General features: G+C 45.6%; 1 protein-coding gene across 16 annotated transcripts in view; it reads right to left on the reverse strand.

Moving 5' to 3' along the window:
- The window catches only part of LOC144592932 (band 4.1-like protein 3), a 477,619-nt gene that overhangs the window by 162,554 nt on the left and 295,234 nt on the right, over positions 1-19,831 (reverse strand). For 4 of the 16 annotated variants that reach the window (XM_078398231.1, XM_078398230.1, XM_078398229.1 and 1 more), the window contains exon 1: positions 6,945-7,236. The exons of 1 other annotated variant lie outside the window; for it this stretch is intronic. The gene's annotated coding sequence lies outside the window, so the exon portion shown is untranslated. Of the gene's footprint in view, positions 1-4,081; positions 4,324-4,661; positions 4,796-6,944; positions 7,241-19,831 lie in introns of those variants that run through there. 11 more of the 16 variants (XM_078398232.1, XM_078398222.1, XM_078398216.1 and 8 more) reach the window with 6 other exon arrangements.

Here is a 19,831-nt window from a genome sequence, read left to right on the forward strand (position 1 = left end):
AAGGATTTGAGTATAGGAGCAGGGAAGTTCTGCTGCAGTTGTACAGGGCCTTGGTGAGACCGCACCTGGAGTATTGTGTACAGTTTTGGTCTCCTAATCGGAGGAAAGACATTCTAGCCTTTGAGGGAGTACAGAGAAGGTTCACCAGATTGATCCCTGGGATGGCAGGACTTTCATATGAAGAAAGATTGGATAGACTAGGCTTATACTCGCTGGAATTTAGAAGACTGAGGGGGGATCTTATTGAAACATATAAAATTCTTAAGGGGTTGGAGGGGCTAGATGCGGGAAGATTGTTCCCGATGTTGGGGAAGTCCAGAACTAGGGGTCACAGCTGAAGGATAAAGGGAAAGTCTTTTAGGACCGAGATGAGAAAACATTTCTTCACACAGAGAGTGGTGAGTGTGCGGAATTCTCTGCCACAGAAGGTAGTTGAGGCCAGTTCATTGGCTATATTTAAGAGGGAGTTTGATGTGGCCCTTGTGGCTAAAGGGATCAGGGGGTATGGAGAGAAGGCAGGTACAGGTTACTGAGCTGGATGATCAGCCATGATCATATTGAATGGCGGCGGTGCAGGCTCGAAGGGCCGAATGGCCTACTCCTGCACCTATTTTCTATGTTTCTATGTTAATCCTTCTCTCACCTCTCCCCCCGCCCTCCTTCCCTCGGTAAAATTCTGCTCCTTCCACAGCTGTTCAAAATGAATCCTTTCGGGCAGCATCAGATTTTGATGTTCGTAACAAATCAGACTTTACATATTAAATACTTTAATTTGCTGAATTAATCTGTCAATAGCATCGAATCGCTGTTCAGGTTACAAATTGGAAAGAGACAGCTAGCGGGAATGTTATTCAAATCTGAAAACAGAACAGTTGTGCCCAATAAATTGCCACTTTCAAAACATTTCTGGATAGCAAATTTTGCATAGTACAAACAATAGACAATAGGTGCAGGAGGAGGCCATTTGGCCCTTCGGCCCTTCGAGCCAGCACCACCATTCAATGTGATCATGGCTGATCATTCTCAATCAGTACCCCGTTCCTACCTTCTCCCCATACCCCCTGACTCCGCTATCCTTAAGAGCCCTAGCTAGCTCTCTCTTGAAAGCATTCAGAGAATTGGCCTCCACTGCCTTCTGAGGCAGAGAATTCCACAGATTTACAACTCTCTGACTGAAAAAGTTTTTCCTCATCTCCATTCTAAATGGCCTACCCCTTATTCTTAAACTGTGGCCCCTGCTTCTGGACTCCCCCAACATTGGGAACATGTTTACTGCCTCTAACGTGTCCAACCCCTTAATAATCTTATATGTTTCAATAAGACCAAAACTGCACACAGTACTCCATGTGCAGTCTCACTAGGGCCCTGTACAACTGCAGAAGGACCTCTTTGCTCCTATACTCAACTCCTCTTGTTATGAAGGCCAACATTCCATTGGCTTTCTTCACTGCCTGCTGTACCTGCATGCTTCCTTTCAGTGACTGATGCACTAGGACACCCAGATCTCATTGTACGTCCCCTTTTCCTAACTTGACACCATTTAGATAATAATCTGCCTTCCTATTCTTACCACCAAAGTGGATAACCTCACATTTATCCACATTAAACTGCATCTGCCATGCATCCGCCCACTCACACAACCGGTCCAAGTCACCCTGCAACTTCATAGCATCTTCCTCACAGTTCACACTACCACCCAGCTTTGTATCATCTGCAAATTTGCTAATGGTACTTTTAATCCCTTCATCCAAGTCATTAATGTATATTGTAAATAGCTGCGGTCCCAACACCGCGCCTTGCTGTACCCCACTAGTCGCTCCCTGCCATTCTGAAAGGGACCCATTTATCCCCACTCTTTGCTTTCTGTATATCAACAAATTTTCTATTCATGTCAATACACTACCCCCAATACCATGTGCTCTAATTTTGCCCACTAATCTCCTATGTGGGACCTTGTCGGCTTTCTGAAAGTCGAGGTACACCACATCCACCGGCACTCCCCTGTCAATTTTCCTAGTTACATCCTCAAAAAATTCCAGAAGATTAATCAAGCATGATTTCCCCTTCGTAAATCCATGCTGACTCGGAACGATCCTGTTACAAACATTTCTGTAAATTTAAATTGCATGGTTTATTAATTAATTATCAGTGGAATCTCCCTTAAATTATAATCCAACTTCAATGCAAATTTGAATCAAACAAGTGAAAAACAAATTAATTATTGGAGGCATTCATTAATCCCCATAAAGAATGATTTTCTATTTTAAAACCAAATCGACTGCTTTAAGTCATTAGACAAAAATGAAATATGCTTCTACTTGTTCTTCATGTTAATTCAAGGTGACCCTCATCTCAGTACCCACTACTGAAGAATATATTTAAAGCACAACTGTGATGCAAATCAATCTAAATTATGGGGAAATCTCATTCTTATAGCAATAAATATCTTAAGATCATGTGATTGGGAGTAGAATTAGGCCATTCGGCCCATCAAGTCTACTCCACCATTCATTCATGTCTGATCTATCTCTCCCTCCTAACCTCATTCTCCTGCCTTCTCCCCATAACCTCTGACATCCTTACTAATCAATCTACTTTATTCTAATAGTGATTTTTAATTGACCATCCACAGACACATCTCGGTCATTCGATCACCCACAATTTCAATATTATTTAAATAATTCCAGAATTGGTCACACAAAGACACTGATTTTCAAACTCTACAGTTAAACTGATGAACAAATGACTGTGCACTGCAGCTTGGAGAGGAGAGTAGGAAAACATTGTCTCGACCAGATATTTTGCAGTATCCTCAAATGACCCAATCCCCATCTGTCGAGCTGTGTGTGGAGTTTACATGTTTTTCCTATGACTGACTGCATGTGTTTCATCATCTGCATTTCCAATTCCTCCCATTCAGAGGATTGTGCCGTTGTGAAACAAAACTGACCCAAAGGGCCACATGGGGTCTGTGTGCCACATTGGGGTAAATCAAACTCAATTACATTTTTCATTTCTTTGACATGTACTGAACTGGCAATAAACTGCGCAGGGAAAAATAGGTAATCCTCTGATGGAGAATTCACAGCCACTACTATGTACAAGTACTTCAGTCTGTGACTACGTCATTAGGCTGTATTATCTTACCATAATAACGACCAATCAAGTCAAAGCTAACCATATTGCCAGAAGCATTGGAGCTTCTGGTGGAATCAACAACCCATGCAAATTGCTTTATTTCTCTTCTGTTGCAACAGGACAGTTTACAAAATTATGGGCTGGAACAGAAAATGTACTGAGAGGGGTGGTCTGAATGATGGGTTGAAACTATTAGTGTAAGTCCATCAGCCTTGCAAGTGAAATTCCAAGGACATTAATTGACATAAAGATAAAGATCAAGTTCAACAATAACTCGTAAACCAATGACCCCAGGAACTACAAACATTAAAATCATGTTAAAATAAGAGATGCTCTATTGCTTAAATAAAGCCAATTTCCCGAAAGATCAATACAAATGTACTACCATCTATCAATTCTTGAAAAGTAACGTGCAGGCAAATGGTTGTCGGAAGACAATCCCTCAAAGAAAAACAGTTCCTTGGACTTCCAGCAGTTCCATCCAACAAAAGGTGGCAGCACTAATGAAGAAAATATATCTTTGCGTAAAATCTAACATCTTCAGTCTGCCACCCACCAACGATTAAATAATTGCAAAGATTTAACTTCCACTATTTCAAACGATTACTGATGTATTGAAAGAAATGTGCAGATTACAAGGATATTTATAGCAGGGCGACTTCGGGCAAACATCTTAAGAGACCTGGATCAATCAGAGATACTTTGCTGCATCATGAACCACTCTTAATTGTAGACAAAAAAATAAAATCAGCACACAGTGAACATTATCGAGACGAAACTAATAGATATTCCACCCCCCCCCCCCCAAGATATTCTCTCACAAAAAAAAATGTAACACACTCAAGTTGAAAGACATCAACTGGGATACCATTTTCCAAAGATGGATTCCTGACTACTTTCAAAGCTTTCTCTTGATAGCAACCATATGCTGCCATAAACTTACCAGTGAGGAGGAGGAGGACGAGGAGGAGAGAGTCGGGTGCGAGGCTAAAGTGAAGGAAAGTGTTAGTTTTTTCCCCTCAGTCACGGTGCAGTCTGGGGAGTACTGTCACTGACACTGCAGCGGTCCACAACTGCCATTTATTCCACACCACACCCACCGCATTGCAGAACTGCTGGCAACCCGGGAAGACAATCAAAGCTGCAATTCATCTCAGAGACCCAAGGAGATGAATCAAGTAGGAAATCACCCCTCTTTTTTCTCTGCATGGCAACATGATTGTATCTGTGTGTAGTTACACGCAAAACGTTGTATAACGTTATGTATGTATGACAGAGAAACTGGAACACTCACTCCCATGCCCTTAGAATAACCCTCCCTGCTGCCTAAGGAAACCAAATTTTGCCAGGTTTGTGGATAACATTCCCCACATGTTGAGGTCGTTGCAGTCACACCGGCTGACTTTCTGTTCATTTCACAAACAACACGCACCGAGAAGCTGCCCCCAAAAGACACAGTGCGAGCCGGCAACGATCCGCACGGTTATTAAACACAGGTAAAAAATAAAGTGCGTGTGTTTTACCGTGGTTCAAATCAGCAGGTAAACAGCGAGAGAGAGAGTGAGTGAGAGAGAGAGTCCGGCCGCCGCTCCGACCCTGGCCGCTTCCATATCCCCCCGGCACCCAGAGAATTGATCATTGCAAATAGCAACAAGCAGCAACCCCTCCACCCACCCACCCACCCAACACCACCAGAGAGGGAGGGAGGGAGGGAGGAGTGAGGGGAGGGGGGAGGGGGGAGGGGAGGGGGAGAGGGGGGAGAGGGGGAGAGGGGGGAGAGGGGGGAGAGGGGGAGGGGGGAGAGGGGGAGGGGGAGAGGGAGAGGGAGGGGAGAGGGAGGGGGGAGGGAGAGGGGGAGGGGGAGGGAGAGGGGGAAGGGGAGGAGGGGGAAGGGGAGGAAGGGGAGAGGGAGAGGGGGGGAGGGGGGAGAGGGGGGAAGGGGAGAGGGAGGGGGGGAAGGGGAAAGGGATGGGGGGGGAAGGGGAAAGGGATGGGGGGGAAGGGGAGAGGGAGGGGGGAAGGGGAGAGGGAGGGGGGGAAGGGGAGAGGGAGGGGGGGAAGGGGAGAGGGAGGGGGGGAAGGGGAGAGGGAGGGGGGGAAGGGGAGAGGGAGGGGGGGGAAGGGGAGGGAGAGGGAGGGGGGGAAGGGGAGAGGGAGGGGGGGAAGGGGAGAGGGAGGGGGGGGAAGGGGAGAGGGAGGGGGGGGAAGGGGGGAGGGGGGGAAGGGGAGAGGGAGGGGGGGGAAGGGGAGAGGGAGGGGGGGGAAGGGGAGAGGGAGGGGGGGAAGGGGAGAGGGAGGGGGGGAAGGGGAGAGGGAGGGGGGGGAAGGGGAGAGGGAGGGGGGGGAAGGGGAGAGGGAGGGGGGGAAGGGGAGAGGGAGGGGGGGGAAGGGGAGAGGGAGGGGGGGGAAGGGGAGAGGGAGGGGGGGGAAGGGGAGAGGGAGGGGGGGAAGGGGAGAGGGAGGGGGGGAAGGGGAGAGGGAGGGGGGGAAGGGGAGAGGGAGGGGGGGAAGGGGAGAGGGGAAGGGGAGAGGGAGGGGGGGAAGGGGGGAAGGGGGGAAGGGGGGAAGGGGAGAGGGAGGGGGGGGAAGGGGGGAGGGGGGGAAGGGGAGAGGGAGGGGGGGAAGGGGAGAGGGAGGGGGGGAAGGGGAGAGGGAGGTGGGGGAAGGGGAGAGGGAGGGGGGGGGGGAAGGGGAGAGGGAGGGGGGGGGGAAGGGGAGAGGGAGGGGGGGGGAAGGGGAGAGGGAGGGGGGGGGAGGGGGGGGGAAGGGGAGAGGGAGGGGGGGGGGGAGGGGAGGGGGGAAGGGGAGGGGGGAAGGGGAGGGGGGGAAGGGGAGGGGGGGGAAGGGGAGGGGGGGAAGGGGAGGGGGGAAGGGGAAGGGGGAAGGGGAGAGGGAGAAGGGGGAAGGGGAGAGGGAGAAGGGGAGAGGGGGAAGGGGAGAGGGGGAAGGGGAGAGGGGAGAGGGGAGGGAGGGGAGGGTGGGAGGGAGGGGGAGGGAGGGAGGGAGGGGGAGGGAGGGAGGGAGAGGGAGGGAGGGAGAGGGGGAGGGAGGGAGGGAGAGGGGGAGGAGGGAGGGAGAGGGGAGGGAGGGAGAGGGGAGGGAGGGAGAGGGGGAGGAGGGAGGGGGGAGGGAGGGAGGGGGAAGAGGGGAGAGAGGGGGAGAGAGGGGGAGAGAGGGAGAAGGGAGGGGGAGAGAGAGGGGGGGAGGGAGGGGGAAGGGAGGGGGGAGAGGGAGAGGGAGGGGGAAGGGGGGGAAGAGAGGGAGGGGAAGGGGGGAAGAGAGGGAGGGGAAGGGGGGAAGAGAGGGAGAGGGAGGGGGAAAAGAGAGGGAGGGGGGAGGGGGGCAAGAGAGGGAGGGGGGAGAGAGAGGCAGAGGGGGAGGAGAGGGGGAAGAGAGGGAGAGAGAGAGGGGGGAGGGAGGGGGGAAGAGAGGGAGGGGGAGAGAGGGAGGGGGGGAGAGAGGGAGGGGGGGAGAGAGGGAGGGGGGGAGAGAGGGAGGGGGAAGAGAGGGGAGGGGAAGAGAAGGAGGGGAAGAGAGGGAGGGGGAAGAGAGAGAGGGGGAGAATTGACCATTACAAATAGCAACAAGCAGCAACCCCCCACCCACCCACCACCAGAGAGAGAGAGAGGGAGGGAGGGAGAGGGGGAGGAGAGGGAGGGAGAGGGGGAGAGAGAGGGAGGGAGAGAGGGAGGGAGAGAGGGAGAGGGGGAAGAGAGGGAGAGGGAGAGAGAGAGAGGGAAAGAGGGTGAAACATGGCGCCGAGGGCATTGGTGGAGAGGGGGGAGAGAGAGGCAGCGCAACTGTACCTCGGGCGTTGCTCCCTGCGGCAGTGGCTTGGATGAGTTGGGGGTTTGCGCCCACACAAGAGAAGCCGGGGCTCCCGCCAAATCACTGCCTACTGCCTGCCAGATGAGATGAGATGAGATCCTCCTCTGTCCTGTCCTGTCCGTCTGCCGACCGACTGACCGGCCAGAGAGCGAGAGAGAGAGAGAGAGCAAAGCCGGCGCCAGTGAATTTGGTTGTTGCAGCGTTGTACTGCTGTAGCGTTGTAGCGTTGTACTGCTGTAGCGTTGTACTGCTGTAGCGTTGTAACGTTGTACTGCTGTAGCGTTGTAGCGTACCGCGGAAACAGGGGAGGGAGGGAGCCGGGGAGGGAGGGAGGGAGGAAAGGAGGGAAGGAGGGGGCTGTCCAGACAAACTCAAGCCACCACCACCACCACAGATGGGGGGGGGGGGGGGGGCAAATGCGCGATGTGGTGGGAGTTTAGAGGGGAAGGGTGGGTGGGTGGAGGGGGAGGTTGGAAGCTTGGCAGTGGAGTATAATTAGAAACAGATTGCCTCGGTTAGAGTTACACACACATGATCTCTCCCCTGCACTGCACGCTTTTTGATGCACGGCAATGTTACACGTTCTGCTTCTGCGTCTCAACGTTTTTAAAAATAAAATAAATAAATCAAAACCCCCCCAAAACTTAATTTTTTTAAATTGCACTCCCAGACACAATTTAGACATTCTTACACGTTTACCTTAAACCCACTGCACCGCTCCCAATTGTTTGGTTGTCGACAATTTTTGCATTCATAATATTTCAGCTAGATAGAGCTCTTCATGATAGCGGAGTCAGGGGGGGAATAGGGTGAGGGCAGGGACGGGGTACTGATTGAGAATGATCAGCCATGAATGATCACATTGAATGTGAAGAAGGGTCTCGACCCGAAACGTCACCCATTCCTTCTCTCCACAGATGCTGCCTGACATGCTGAGTTACTCCAGCATTTTGTGAATAAATACCTTCGATTTGTACCAGCATCTGCAGTTATTTTCTTATTATACATTGAATGGTGGTGCTGGCTCGAAGGGCAGAATGGCCTCCTCCTGCACCTATTGTCTAAATAATAAACTCGGACCATGGGTTGAGATTGTATCGCTTCCGAAACGTTTAGTGCGGTACAAATTACTAAAGCTCAACGTGTTGTGAAAAGGTTTTTTTTTAAAGCTGCATTTAAAACAAAAAGCGCAAACGAGAACAGAAAGTCTGATCACATTAACCAGCTTGACAAATAAAGTACAGAAGGGGTAATTGACAAATAAAGTACAGATGCTGCTGCCTGACCTGCTGAGTTACTCCAGCATTTTGTGAATAAAAACCTTCGATTTGTACCAGCATCTGCAGTTATCTTAAAGTACAGAATGGGTTTTACATTCCATAAGTTTATCTGGATACTCGCCATCCAGATGTTTAAACTACAGAAGCACACTCGCTCAGTCCACAACTGGAACAACTTCTCTCTGCTGTCGGCCCCTCAATTATTAGGTGTAGCAACTCTCTCCCGGCGATTTCCTGATTAGAGAGAATAGCATCACTTTTGCCTCCGTTATCAAAAGTACAAGGAGAATGTGTTCGATATATTACATTTAGCTTTGTGAAAGGCAATGTGATTATGCAGGATGTGCCAAGACCAGGGAGACTTCTTCCAGTGACCCCAGGGCTACACCTGTGGGAGATTGATCCCTGGGATACCAGATTGATCCCTGGGATGGCAGGACTTTCATATGAAGAAAGATTGGATTGACTAGGCTTATACTCGCTGGAATTTAGAAGACTGAGGGGGGATCTTATAGAAACATATAAAATTCTTAAGGGGTTGGAGAGGCTAGATGCGGGAAGATTGTTCCCGATGTTGGGGAAGTCCAGAACCAGGGGTCACAGCTTAAGGATAAGGGGGAAGTCTTTTAGGACCGAGATGAGAAAACATTTCTTCACACAGAGAGTAGCGAGTCTGTGGAATTCTCTGCCACAGAAGGTAGTTGAGGCCAGTTCATTGGCTATATTTAAGAGGGAGTTAGATGTGGCCCTTGTGGCTAAAGGGATCAGGGAGTATGGAGAGAAGGCAGGTACAGGTTACTGAGTTGGATGATCAGCCATGATCATATTGAATGGCGGTGCGTACAGGCTCGAAGGGCCGAATGGCCTACTCCTGCACCTACTTTCTATGTTTCTATGTTTCTATGTGTTCAGGTGCAGCTCCTGACTGGATTGAGGGAACTGGAGCTGTAGCTGGACAACCTCTGATCATGAGAGTTCAATGCACGCCTGTTCCTGTTGGCGTGAAGCCTGTTCCTTGGGCTTTTTTTGTGAAGCCAAACCAGGGCAGGATCTTCACTGTGAACAGTAGTGCCCGAGTGCCCGAGTACATTGCTCCTGAAAATGGTGTCAGGTGAGAGGAAGGAATCCTGGTCGATGAGAGAAATTGTCACTCCAGTCAGGAAAACGGAGCCACGGGTCAGATACAGTCAGCTTGGGGTACAGGGGATTGAGAGGTAAATCTAAAAAAAAAAAAATGGTTGTATGAAGAAATTCATACAAAATGGTTGTATGAAGAAATTCGGAGTTGTCAGTAAAGCTGCGGCTCATTAAAAAAAGAAGAAAAAAAGAAAAAAAAACTGGAATTTAGAAGGATGAGAGGAGATCTTATCGAAACGTATAAGATTATTAAGGGTTTTTATTCACAAAATGCCGGAGTAACTCAGCAGGTCAGGCAGCATCTCGGGAGAGAAGGAATGGGTGACGTTTCGGGTCGAGACCCTTCTTCAGACTGATCAAGTTATCTTCTTAAGATTATTAAGGGGTTGGACACGTTAGAGGCAGGAAACATGTTCCCAATGTTGGGGGAGTCCAGAACAAGGGGCCACAGTTTAAGAATAAGGGGTAGGCCATTTAGAACTGAGATGAGGAAAAACTTTTTCAGTCAGAGAGTTGTGAATCTGTGGAATTCTCTGCCTCAGAAGGCAGTGGAGGCCAATTCTCTGAATGCATTCAAGAGAGAGCTAGATAGAGCTCTTAAGGATAACGGAGTCAGGGGGTATGGGGAGAAGGCAGGAACGGGGTACTGATTGAGAATGATCAGCCATGATCACATTGAATGGCGGTGCTGGCTCGAAGGGCCGAATGGCCTCCTCCTGCACCTATTGTCTATTGTCTAACGGAAATCAGGAGGGCAAAAATGGGACATGATATAGCCCTGGCAAATATAATGGCAGCTATTCCGAAGAGATCTTATAAGCATATTAAGAGGAAAAAGGATAATGAGAGAGAGAGAATAGGGCACCTCAGAAACCGAAGCAGCCGTTTATGTTTGGAGCAGCATGAGATGGGCAAGATGCTCAGTGAATATTTGTCATCTGTTCTTGCTGTGGAGATGAGGGAACATGGGACAGTTAACGTAGATGTCTTGAGAACAGTTTGTATTACAGTCGAGGAGGTGCTAGCCTTCCGACGATGTATAACGGTTGATAAATCTCCTGAGTCTGATCAGATGTATCCAAGATCACCGTGGGAAATGAGAGAAGGAATTGCAGGAGCCCTGGGTGAGATATAGGAATCATTGATAGACACGAATGAGGTACTAGAAGACTGGAGAATGGGTAATGATGTGTCTCTATTGAAGTGTAAGAAAATAACTGCAGATGCTGGTACAAATCGAAGGTATTTATTCACAAAATGCTAGAGTAACTCAGCAGGTCAGGCAGCATCTCAGGAGATAAGGAATGGGCGATGTTTCGGGTCGAGACCCTTCTTCAGACTGGGTCTTGTCCGAAACGTCGCCCATTCCTTCTCTCCTGAGATGCTGCCTGACCTGCTGAGTTACTCCAGCATTTTGTGAATAAATGTCTCTATTTAAGAAGGGCTGCAAAGAAAGGGAATTACAAACCAGTAAGGCTAACATCTGTTTTGGGAAAGTTACCAAGAGGATTCTGAGGGGTATGCAACATTTGGATAGTCCGGATTTGACTAGGGATAGTCAAATAGGGATAGTTTTGTATGTGGGCAATTGTGTCTCACAAATTGGATTGAAATTTTTAAAGAAGTAACTACGAAGGTTGATGAGGGCAAAGCAGTAGATGTAGTCTATATGGAATTTGGCAAGGCTTTTGACAAGGCAATGTCAGAACATCTTTTAAGGGGATGAATCCATGAAAAGCATCCAGCACCGACAGCGTAACCGGTCAGGGTCTGCACACCAACCTTTAAGGCAAAGATAAGACTCTATTTTCAGAACTTGAAATTTGAAGGGTACAAGATGATGCCGGAAATTGGTGACACCTTTTTGCAATGCCTCAGTGTGATCTACTATTATCACACTACAATCGTTGCATTCTTGTACTTAGGTACGATTCTGCTGATGTACAATATGATTTTACTGAATTGTATGCAAAACGTGGAATTTCACTGTTTCTAGGTACATAAGATAATAAAGTAACGTTGAACCATTGAGTATTCAAGGACATTTACAACCTCTCATTTTTGTGGTCTTTGGTTCTCACTTGCTTCAAAGGGGCATCTATCATACCAGTGCCCAGGAAGTGCACAATCAACTGCCTCAATGACTACCGTCTGGTAACAATTACATCCATTGTAAAGTGCTTCGAGATGTTGGCCATGCTGTGAGTCAACTCCTGCCTCAGAAATTATTTGGATACTCGTCAATTTGCCTGTTGACACAACAAGTCAATAGACAATAGACAATAGGTGCAGGAGGAGGCCATTCGGCCCTTCGAGCCAGCACCGCCGTTCAATGTGATCATGGCTGATCATTCTCAATCGGTACCCCCGTTCCTGCCTTCTCCCCATACCCCCTGACTCCGCTATCCTTAAGAGCTCTATCCAGCTCTCTCTTGAATGCATTCAGAGAATTGGCCTCCACTGCCTTCTGAGGCAGAGAATTCCACGGATTCACAACTCTCTGACTGAAAAAGCTTTTCCTCATCTCCGTTCTAAATGGCCTACCCCTTATTCTTAAACTGTGGCCCCTAGTTCTGGACTCCCCCAACATTGGGAACATGTTTCCTGCCTCTAACGTGTCCAACCCCTTAATAATCTTATACATTTCGATAAGGTCCCCTATCATCCTTCTAAATTCCAGTGTATACAAGCCTATTATTAATGAGGAAATGTGTGCGCACAACTCTCAATTCTGTATTCCACAGGTTGCTCCCATGCAGATTTTTTGGAAGTAATATTTCCTATTTCTCGTCCCCCCATTCCCCATTTTCTGCTGTGTGCTATAGGCCATCGCACCAAACTTCCTCGAGAATCTTGCTCAGCGCTTGGAGGAGGTGGAGAGTGATGACTCTTGTTTAAGTTTTCCATCTTGTCTTTATATATTGGTATTTATTTCACAAAATGCTGGAGTAACTCAGCAGGTCAGGCAGCATCTCAGGAGAGAAGGTAATGGGTGACGTTTCAGGTCACTTCAGACTATATATATTGGTAGATCACTGCTTGGGGTTTCTCCAGACCAGCCCGAGTGAGGTAAGAAACTCACAGTTTGAAGGAATGCATCTACAATGGGAGAAAGGTTTTTTTTTGGCATTTAATGGGTGGTTACAATTGTTGTCTCTGATTCAACTGTAAAAAAAACACGTTGACTTTATTGTCACACGCACAAAAATGGTGAGGTGCGCATACAATGACGAATCTTGCTTGCAGAAGCTTCACAGGTAGATAGACTCATACAAACAAACACACAGCACAAATGACATTTAAATTATGCAAAAGTTGCACATAAAATGCTGGTACAAATCGATTTATTCACAAAATGCTGGAGTAACTCAGCAGGTCAGGCAGCATCACAGGAGAGAAGGAATGGGTGACGTTTCGGGTCGAGACCCTTCTTCAGTCTGACCCGAAACATCACCCATTCCTTCTCTCCTGAGATGCTGCCTGACCCGCTGAGTTACTCCAGCATTTTGTGATACCTTCGATTTGTACCAGCGTCTGCAGTTATTTTCCTACACACTACGAGAAGAGGTGGTACATAAGAAGCATCAATAGTTTGAAACAAAGAATAAAAATGGGGAAAATAAGATCGCTGAGATTTACTGTAAGGAGATGGAAGAGGAGATGTGTAGAAAAATCTACGACATGTCAACACAGCGCAAATAACAGCGGGCTATGTATCTACTCTGATATTGAATGGGAGACAATCAGTTTAACACGACAGAACTCCACAAATGCATTCAGAAAGACATAGCCTGTAGTCTGTAGCAATTTCAACAGGGTGCAGGCAGGATATATTCTTGATTAAGTTTTAAGGCAGAGAGCTGGGCAATAGCAATGGTATTTCTACAGACGTAGCATGATTAGTGAACAGAGCCATGATCAGTGTTAGAGCATTGGCAGACAATGAAGAGGAATATTCAAGTGCTCCGGCATAAACATTTTCCAACACAGAGAAAGGGTGGAGCCATCACGTCTGGAGCCTCCAAGGTGACAAAATGCATGAACAATAATAAGACAAGAAAAAAGGAAGTTTTAACCACTGAACATCAGAAGAGTATAGAAAGTGTTCGGATGAAATTATAAAGAGAATCACAAAGGGAAGGGCATGAATGAAAGTGACATATAAAATGAAATAAACAAAAATATTTAATAATAACCTGAAAAGCAAGACGACAAACAAGGAAAGAATAGAGATTATTAAGGTACAAAATGGTAATCTGTGCGCAGTGGCAGAGGATGTGAGAAGATACCAAGTGACTTCTTTATACCTTATTATGAAGGCACTGGATGCTAACATTGTAGTTAATGAGAAAGTTGCAAAGTATTGGATGGGCCAAGCATTGGAAAAGTTAGAAAGAGTTTAGCATCATCGAAACTAGGTAATGATCTCTTCCACTGATCGTATCCAATTTAAGATTAGTTTAAGTTAAATGTCAGGCTGCTTAATGAAAGAAGGGAGGTAACTGCAGAGGCTGGGACCAATAGTTTCTGATCCTCACTGGCGACGGGAAATGGGCGGACTGTTAACATTGTACCATCATTTAAAAAGGAAGAGATAAATTGAGTAATTATAGTCTATTCAGTTTAACTGTGATTGTGAGCAGATTATTGAAATGATTTCTGAGGGACATAGTAAGCCTTCATTTAGAAAGACACAGATGGATCAAAAACAGACAGCAGGGATTTGCTAACCTGATAGAACGTCTTTGTCCGACAGGATCAGCGAGGGTTGTGCATTTGATATGATCTGTGTGAATTTTAGCAATGTTTTTGACAAGGTCCCACATTGCAAACTGGTTATGAAAAGCTGAGGCCCATTTGATCCAGATAGGAGAGTAGGAAATTGGATACGCAAAGATTAGCTCACTGGCAGTAAGCAAAGGGTAATGGAAGACAAGTGTTTTGTAGCTAGATCATTTCCAGTGGAATTGTACAAGACCGCATATTTTATTTGTTACTGTTCATGGTATATTTTAATTATTTAGAAAAAAAAGCAGGGATTCAATAAAGAAATCTGCCAATAATAAATAATTCGGCCGTGTGGTTGACACCGAGGAACAAAATCTTAAACTGCAGGAGGATAATCGACAGACCGAAGAGTTGTGAAAAAGATTGGGGTAATGCATTTGGGCGATTACAGTAAGGCAACAAACGGTGAGAAAATGAGAGGAATGAGGAACAGAGGGGCCTTAGAGTGTTTTTCAACAGATCCTTAAGGTTAGCAGGAGAGGTTGATAAAATTGTTACAGAAGCTTTCTATGCAAGCTGAAAGAATATAAGAGCACGGTGGCAATCCTTGAACTCCATGACAGCATTTAGGCCACAGATTGAGTATTGTGTACAGTTCTTGTCACCACATTATACAAGAGATGCAATTGCACTGGAAATGGTGCAGAAGTGGTTTCCAAGAATGTTGTGAGGACTGAGCATTTTTATCTCAAGGAAAGATTGGATAAATTGGGATTGTTCTCTTTGAAATAAAAAAGGTTGAGGAGGAATTTAATTGTGCATAACATTTTGAATGACCTAGATGGAATAAATGGGCGGGCTTATTTCTCTTAACAGAGGGGTTAAAAACAGGAAGTGTAAATTTAAAGCATGTTTAAAGTAATTTGTAGAAGGTTAGAGAGGAGGTGAGGACATTTCCCCCCACCCATGTGCTGTAGGCATTTAGAACTCAGTGCCTTAAAACATTATTTCAATAGACAATAGACAATAGGTGCAGGAGTAGGCCATTCGGCCCTTCGAGCCAGCACTGCCATTCAATGTGATCATGGCTGATCATCCACAATCAGTACCCCGTTCCTGCCTTCTCCCCATACCCCCTGACTCCCCTATCATTAAGAGCTCTATCTAACTCTCTCTTGAACGCATCCAGAGAATTGGCCTCCACTGCCTTCTGAGGCAGAGAATTCCACAGATTTACAACTCTCTGAGTGAAAATTTCATTTGAAAAGCATCTGGATTTATTTTCAAAGTACTGTGAGTGAGAGCAGCAACTAAGTGCTCTATGTCGGATTAGGTTGGATATTGACAGAAAAGCCCAAATTAACTAATTACGAAGTGGAGCCAAAAATGTTAGCCATCGTCCCCTTTTGGATGCCAGGCATCTGAACCAATTCAGTTGTGTACATGTTCAGTGGTTTTAATTTGCTGATTCATAAAGAAATAGCCTTTCCAAAATGACCCTGTCTAAAGCAAAGACAAGAAACGTAGCTCTTGATAATTTGAAACCAACAAACAGAAAATGCTGGAAATACTCAGCAAATCAGGCAACATCTCTGAAGAAAACAACTATGGCACCATTTCAAGCGTCTGAATTTTTCTCATAAAACTCTGACATTGTTTATGATTATAATCTTGCCCCTGATCCTACCTCAACCTGAGATATTAAAAATCTTGGGATGGGAGAAGGAATGCCCTCAGTTTGCGGTCCTGGGAAGGAGAGGCAGCACTCAGAGGCAGCCTTTTGCATAGTTTAATCTTTGTTGTCGTGTGTGCGTATGTGTGCACGTGTTGGGTGGGGAGGGGGGGGGGGGGGGGAGGCAAGAGGGTAAAAGCACCCAGCTAATTAGCCATAAGCTTCTCATTAAATATCCTTTCGAATTTGCCTGCTTGCAAGGGCATTGTGTTAACAGATTCACTTGCAATCTTTATTTGGGAAACATGCCATTCTCCAGTGATACTTCAGGTCAATTATTCAGGCTAGTGGCAAGTGTAAGCAGCATCTCCCTGACATCCGGTTGGTGACAGAAGAGCATATAGCTTTAAGCAGTTATGAAAAGGCTTTAGATTGCTATTGCTGTTAACTAAGTTTGGGGATTAATCATCTGATGATGTAAAGGTTGATGCTCAACAATATTTGGCATGAGGTTGCCCAGAACCATGGCAGCTTTCCCTTCTAGCAAGGCAAATCCTGATCACAAAACAATATATATATTTTAAGGCTTATATTCACATGTATTGACTACAGGAGCTTCATTCCCTGTTAAGAAATCCATAGCTCCTTTTTCATTTTCCTCCATTGAGATTCCTCCATTCTTCCTGCTGCCTGTTCTTTCCCCATCCGAGCTGTACACTCCCAGCAACTGTACAGGCTGGAACCCCACCCATTTGTTACTCTCAGACCCGTTCATCAGAATACCAACTATACAGATGGATGACAAGTACAGTGCGTATTCTTGTTGAAACAATTTGAATTTCTTCCTCAACCTTAAATATTAAGCTCATTGATATATATTCAGTACAGATCCGACAGCTCGAAACATGGCAGTAAAGAGGCACTTTGGATCATTAATAGTTGCAAAAATGTATCCCCCCCCCCCCCCCCCCCCCCCCCGATGTGTAACTTCATGGGTCAAGGTTTTCCTCACTCTGGAGGTACAAAAAATGAAAGCAAGAGGTCAATCTGGTTCTGAGGTGTTTAGAATGGCACTCTGGGAAAAGCTGTATTTAAAAGGGATGTCAATGGTGAAGCTGTAATACAAGCGCTATTGCAAAAACATCATGTAATGGATATAGACAAGAGATCCCACAGCAAATGGATGAAATCAAAACTATGCATTTCCGTCACATCAAATGATCAGTGCCTTGAAGCACCATCTCCAATATTCTGTTCATCGATAAGCAGTTAAGGTTTTACCAAGACCACGTTACTCTAGATCGCATCATGGCCTTGATCCAATCACAGACAAAGAGCTGAAATAAAGAGGTGAGGAGTGACTATCCTAGACACCAAAACATCATCTTCATCATACTTCATCTAAATATCACACCAAATAACTCTGGTAAATTTGAATTAAACATATTTTCTATAGGTGGTAAAGACTCCAGCCTCTGATCTATTCTTGGAGCCATAATGTTAAATGAATGGCTGGACCAGTGGAGTTTCTGGTTAATAGTGATCTCCAAGTTGTTGGCTGTGGGATACTAAGCAATGCCCATGAAAATTAAAGCTAAGGCTGGAAGCTTAGGCACTCTTGTTGAAAATGATCATTTCCTGACATTAATGCCATTTATATATTTATTGCCACAGATCAATCCAAGCTTGACTGTTATATATATATATGTCTTACAACATGCAGTAGTATATTCTTGTTCTGAACGGTTGCAAATGGAGCATTAGGCAATCACCAAATGATGTCCCCTCTTCTGACTTGGTGACGGAAGGATTTTCTTCCAAGCAGCTGAAATAGTTCTGCCTGGGACCCTTTCGTCAAGCAATGACTTGAGGTTGAAGTAAATGACTAACAACTGAAGCAATGTTATTTTTCTGAGAACATTTCAGTGGAATGTAAAGAGGCACGATGCGGGGTTTCAACACAAAATGTCGGCTATTCCTTTCATTTCACAGATGCTGCTCGGCCCACTGAGTTCCTCCAGCACGTTGTTGTTGCACCAGATTGCGGCATCTGCAGTCACTTGCATCTCCAGCAGAATGTTATTGCTTTGATGCCCAATAACATTAACTTTACCTGGACTTCCTGATCCGTCAATACTTCTGTCACACTGATCTAATCATTAGAATGTAACTCATTGTGTAGGAGCCATTTTGCGTTTATTAGTTATTTTAGTATATTATATTATTTTGTATCCTGCTGTATTATTTTGGATGATAAGAGGTTAATACTATGCTTTCGTATATGGTCTGGGCAGAGCCAGAGATCTCCCAGCACTGACGTAATGCTTCAATTCACGTGAAGAACCTGCCGGTAGAAGATCGGCAGCAAGGATTTTAACTATAAGAGCCTACTAAATAATAAGATTTTGGTGGCCAAAGAAAATACAAGAAGTGCCTACCGGATGTAAGGCGTGGTAGTTCGTATAAGTCACGAAGGATCGACGGTAGGATATTAGATTTTTACCAAACTAATCAATAACATGTTAATGACAAGAGATTTGCCAATATGTTTTATTGCAACTTCAAATAAACGACTAACTAACTGAAACGTCACGGCGATCTCTTTGTTGTTGCTTATTTGTGTCAAGAAGACATTGTTCTCCTATCCTTCGTCAACGGCAGCTTTGGGGCTTTATAAGAAAGACGAGAAGCTGGCCGTAATACATTGGTTCACATTTAAAGCATGGTGCAATGTGGTTGGTAGCCTTGGCAACAGAATACAACGGACCTCCTCTTGCACACCATGGACTTGATTTCCGATTGTGTACTTTTGCACTAATATCTTGTTTTGTTCCACAGTCTTTTTCTCATCACTGTCTTCTAAACTTTGTGTAATTTATATATAATTTATGTTTTGTGTGTTGTCTGAACCTACATGCCTGTGATGCTACTGCAGGCAAGCTTCTCATTGTGCCAGTACCTCACTGTTCTTGTGACAATAAAGCCAACTTGACTTGAAACTCAAACTCAGCACCTACAAACAGATGAGTGATGTGTAGGATCTACTTCGAACATTGATTCCACCATCCTCTGTTTCTTTGCTGGTGATTGGTAATTCATGAGAGTGGATCTTGTGTGGACAGGACAAATTTGAGCGATTTAGACAATAGACAATAGGTGCAGGAGGAGGCCATTCGGCCCTTCAAGACAGCACCACCATTCAATGTGATCATGGCTGATCATTCTCAATCAGTACCCCGTTCCTGCCTTCTCCCCATACCCCCTGACTCCGCTATCCTTAAGAGCTCTATCTAGCTCTCTCTTGAATGCATTCAGAGAATTGGCCTCCACTGCCTTCTGAGGCAGAGAATTCCACAGATTTACAACTCTCTGACTGAAAAAGTTTTTCCTCATCTCAGTTCTAAATGGCCTACCCCTTATTCTTAAACTGTGGCCCCTTGTTCTGGACTCCCCCAACATTTGCTACACCATTTGGTCAGTGTCCAACATGACACGATTCAGGTTAGGTTTTCTGGCACGGTGAAACTGGTTCTAATCAGATTAGGATAGATATGATTTACTGAGTGTTCTCCATGCAGTAGAAATTGAAGCATGACATGAGAGACAAAGAAATAAAAAAGCGGAATTACTCTCGGCTGTGGTAGACATAGCGCAAAAGTTGAACTGATTAGTTTATTTCTGTGGTGCACATGTTGAATTTTTTCCCCCAAGTTAAAAATGAAACGGCTGTTTGTTTTGCTATTGTTTTCTTTTAAAAAAAGGACGTAAATTGTGTTTGCTATTTACTATTAGTCCAGTTTGAGAATTATGATCTAATTCACCATCTGATATTTGCAGATTATGCAATTTAAATCTGAAGAAGTTATCACAAATCCCAGTTTAATTGTTTTTTTTCCTAATCGTACTGGCAGACTCGTTCCTTTTTCTTATGAACCACTACCTGCTTGGGGAGCCAACATCACAAAATTTGTGTTTTAGATAACTTCAAGTTCAAATAACTTTTTGAAATAGAAATACTTTTTTGGTTCCTTTGATTTTTTAAAGATTT

Source organism: Rhinoraja longicauda, chromosome 4 (assembly GCF_053455715.1).
Source record: "Rhinoraja longicauda isolate Sanriku21f chromosome 4, sRhiLon1.1, whole genome shotgun sequence".
In the NCBI taxonomy this organism is placed as follows: domain Eukaryota; kingdom Metazoa; phylum Chordata; class Chondrichthyes; order Rajiformes; family Arhynchobatidae; genus Rhinoraja; species Rhinoraja longicauda.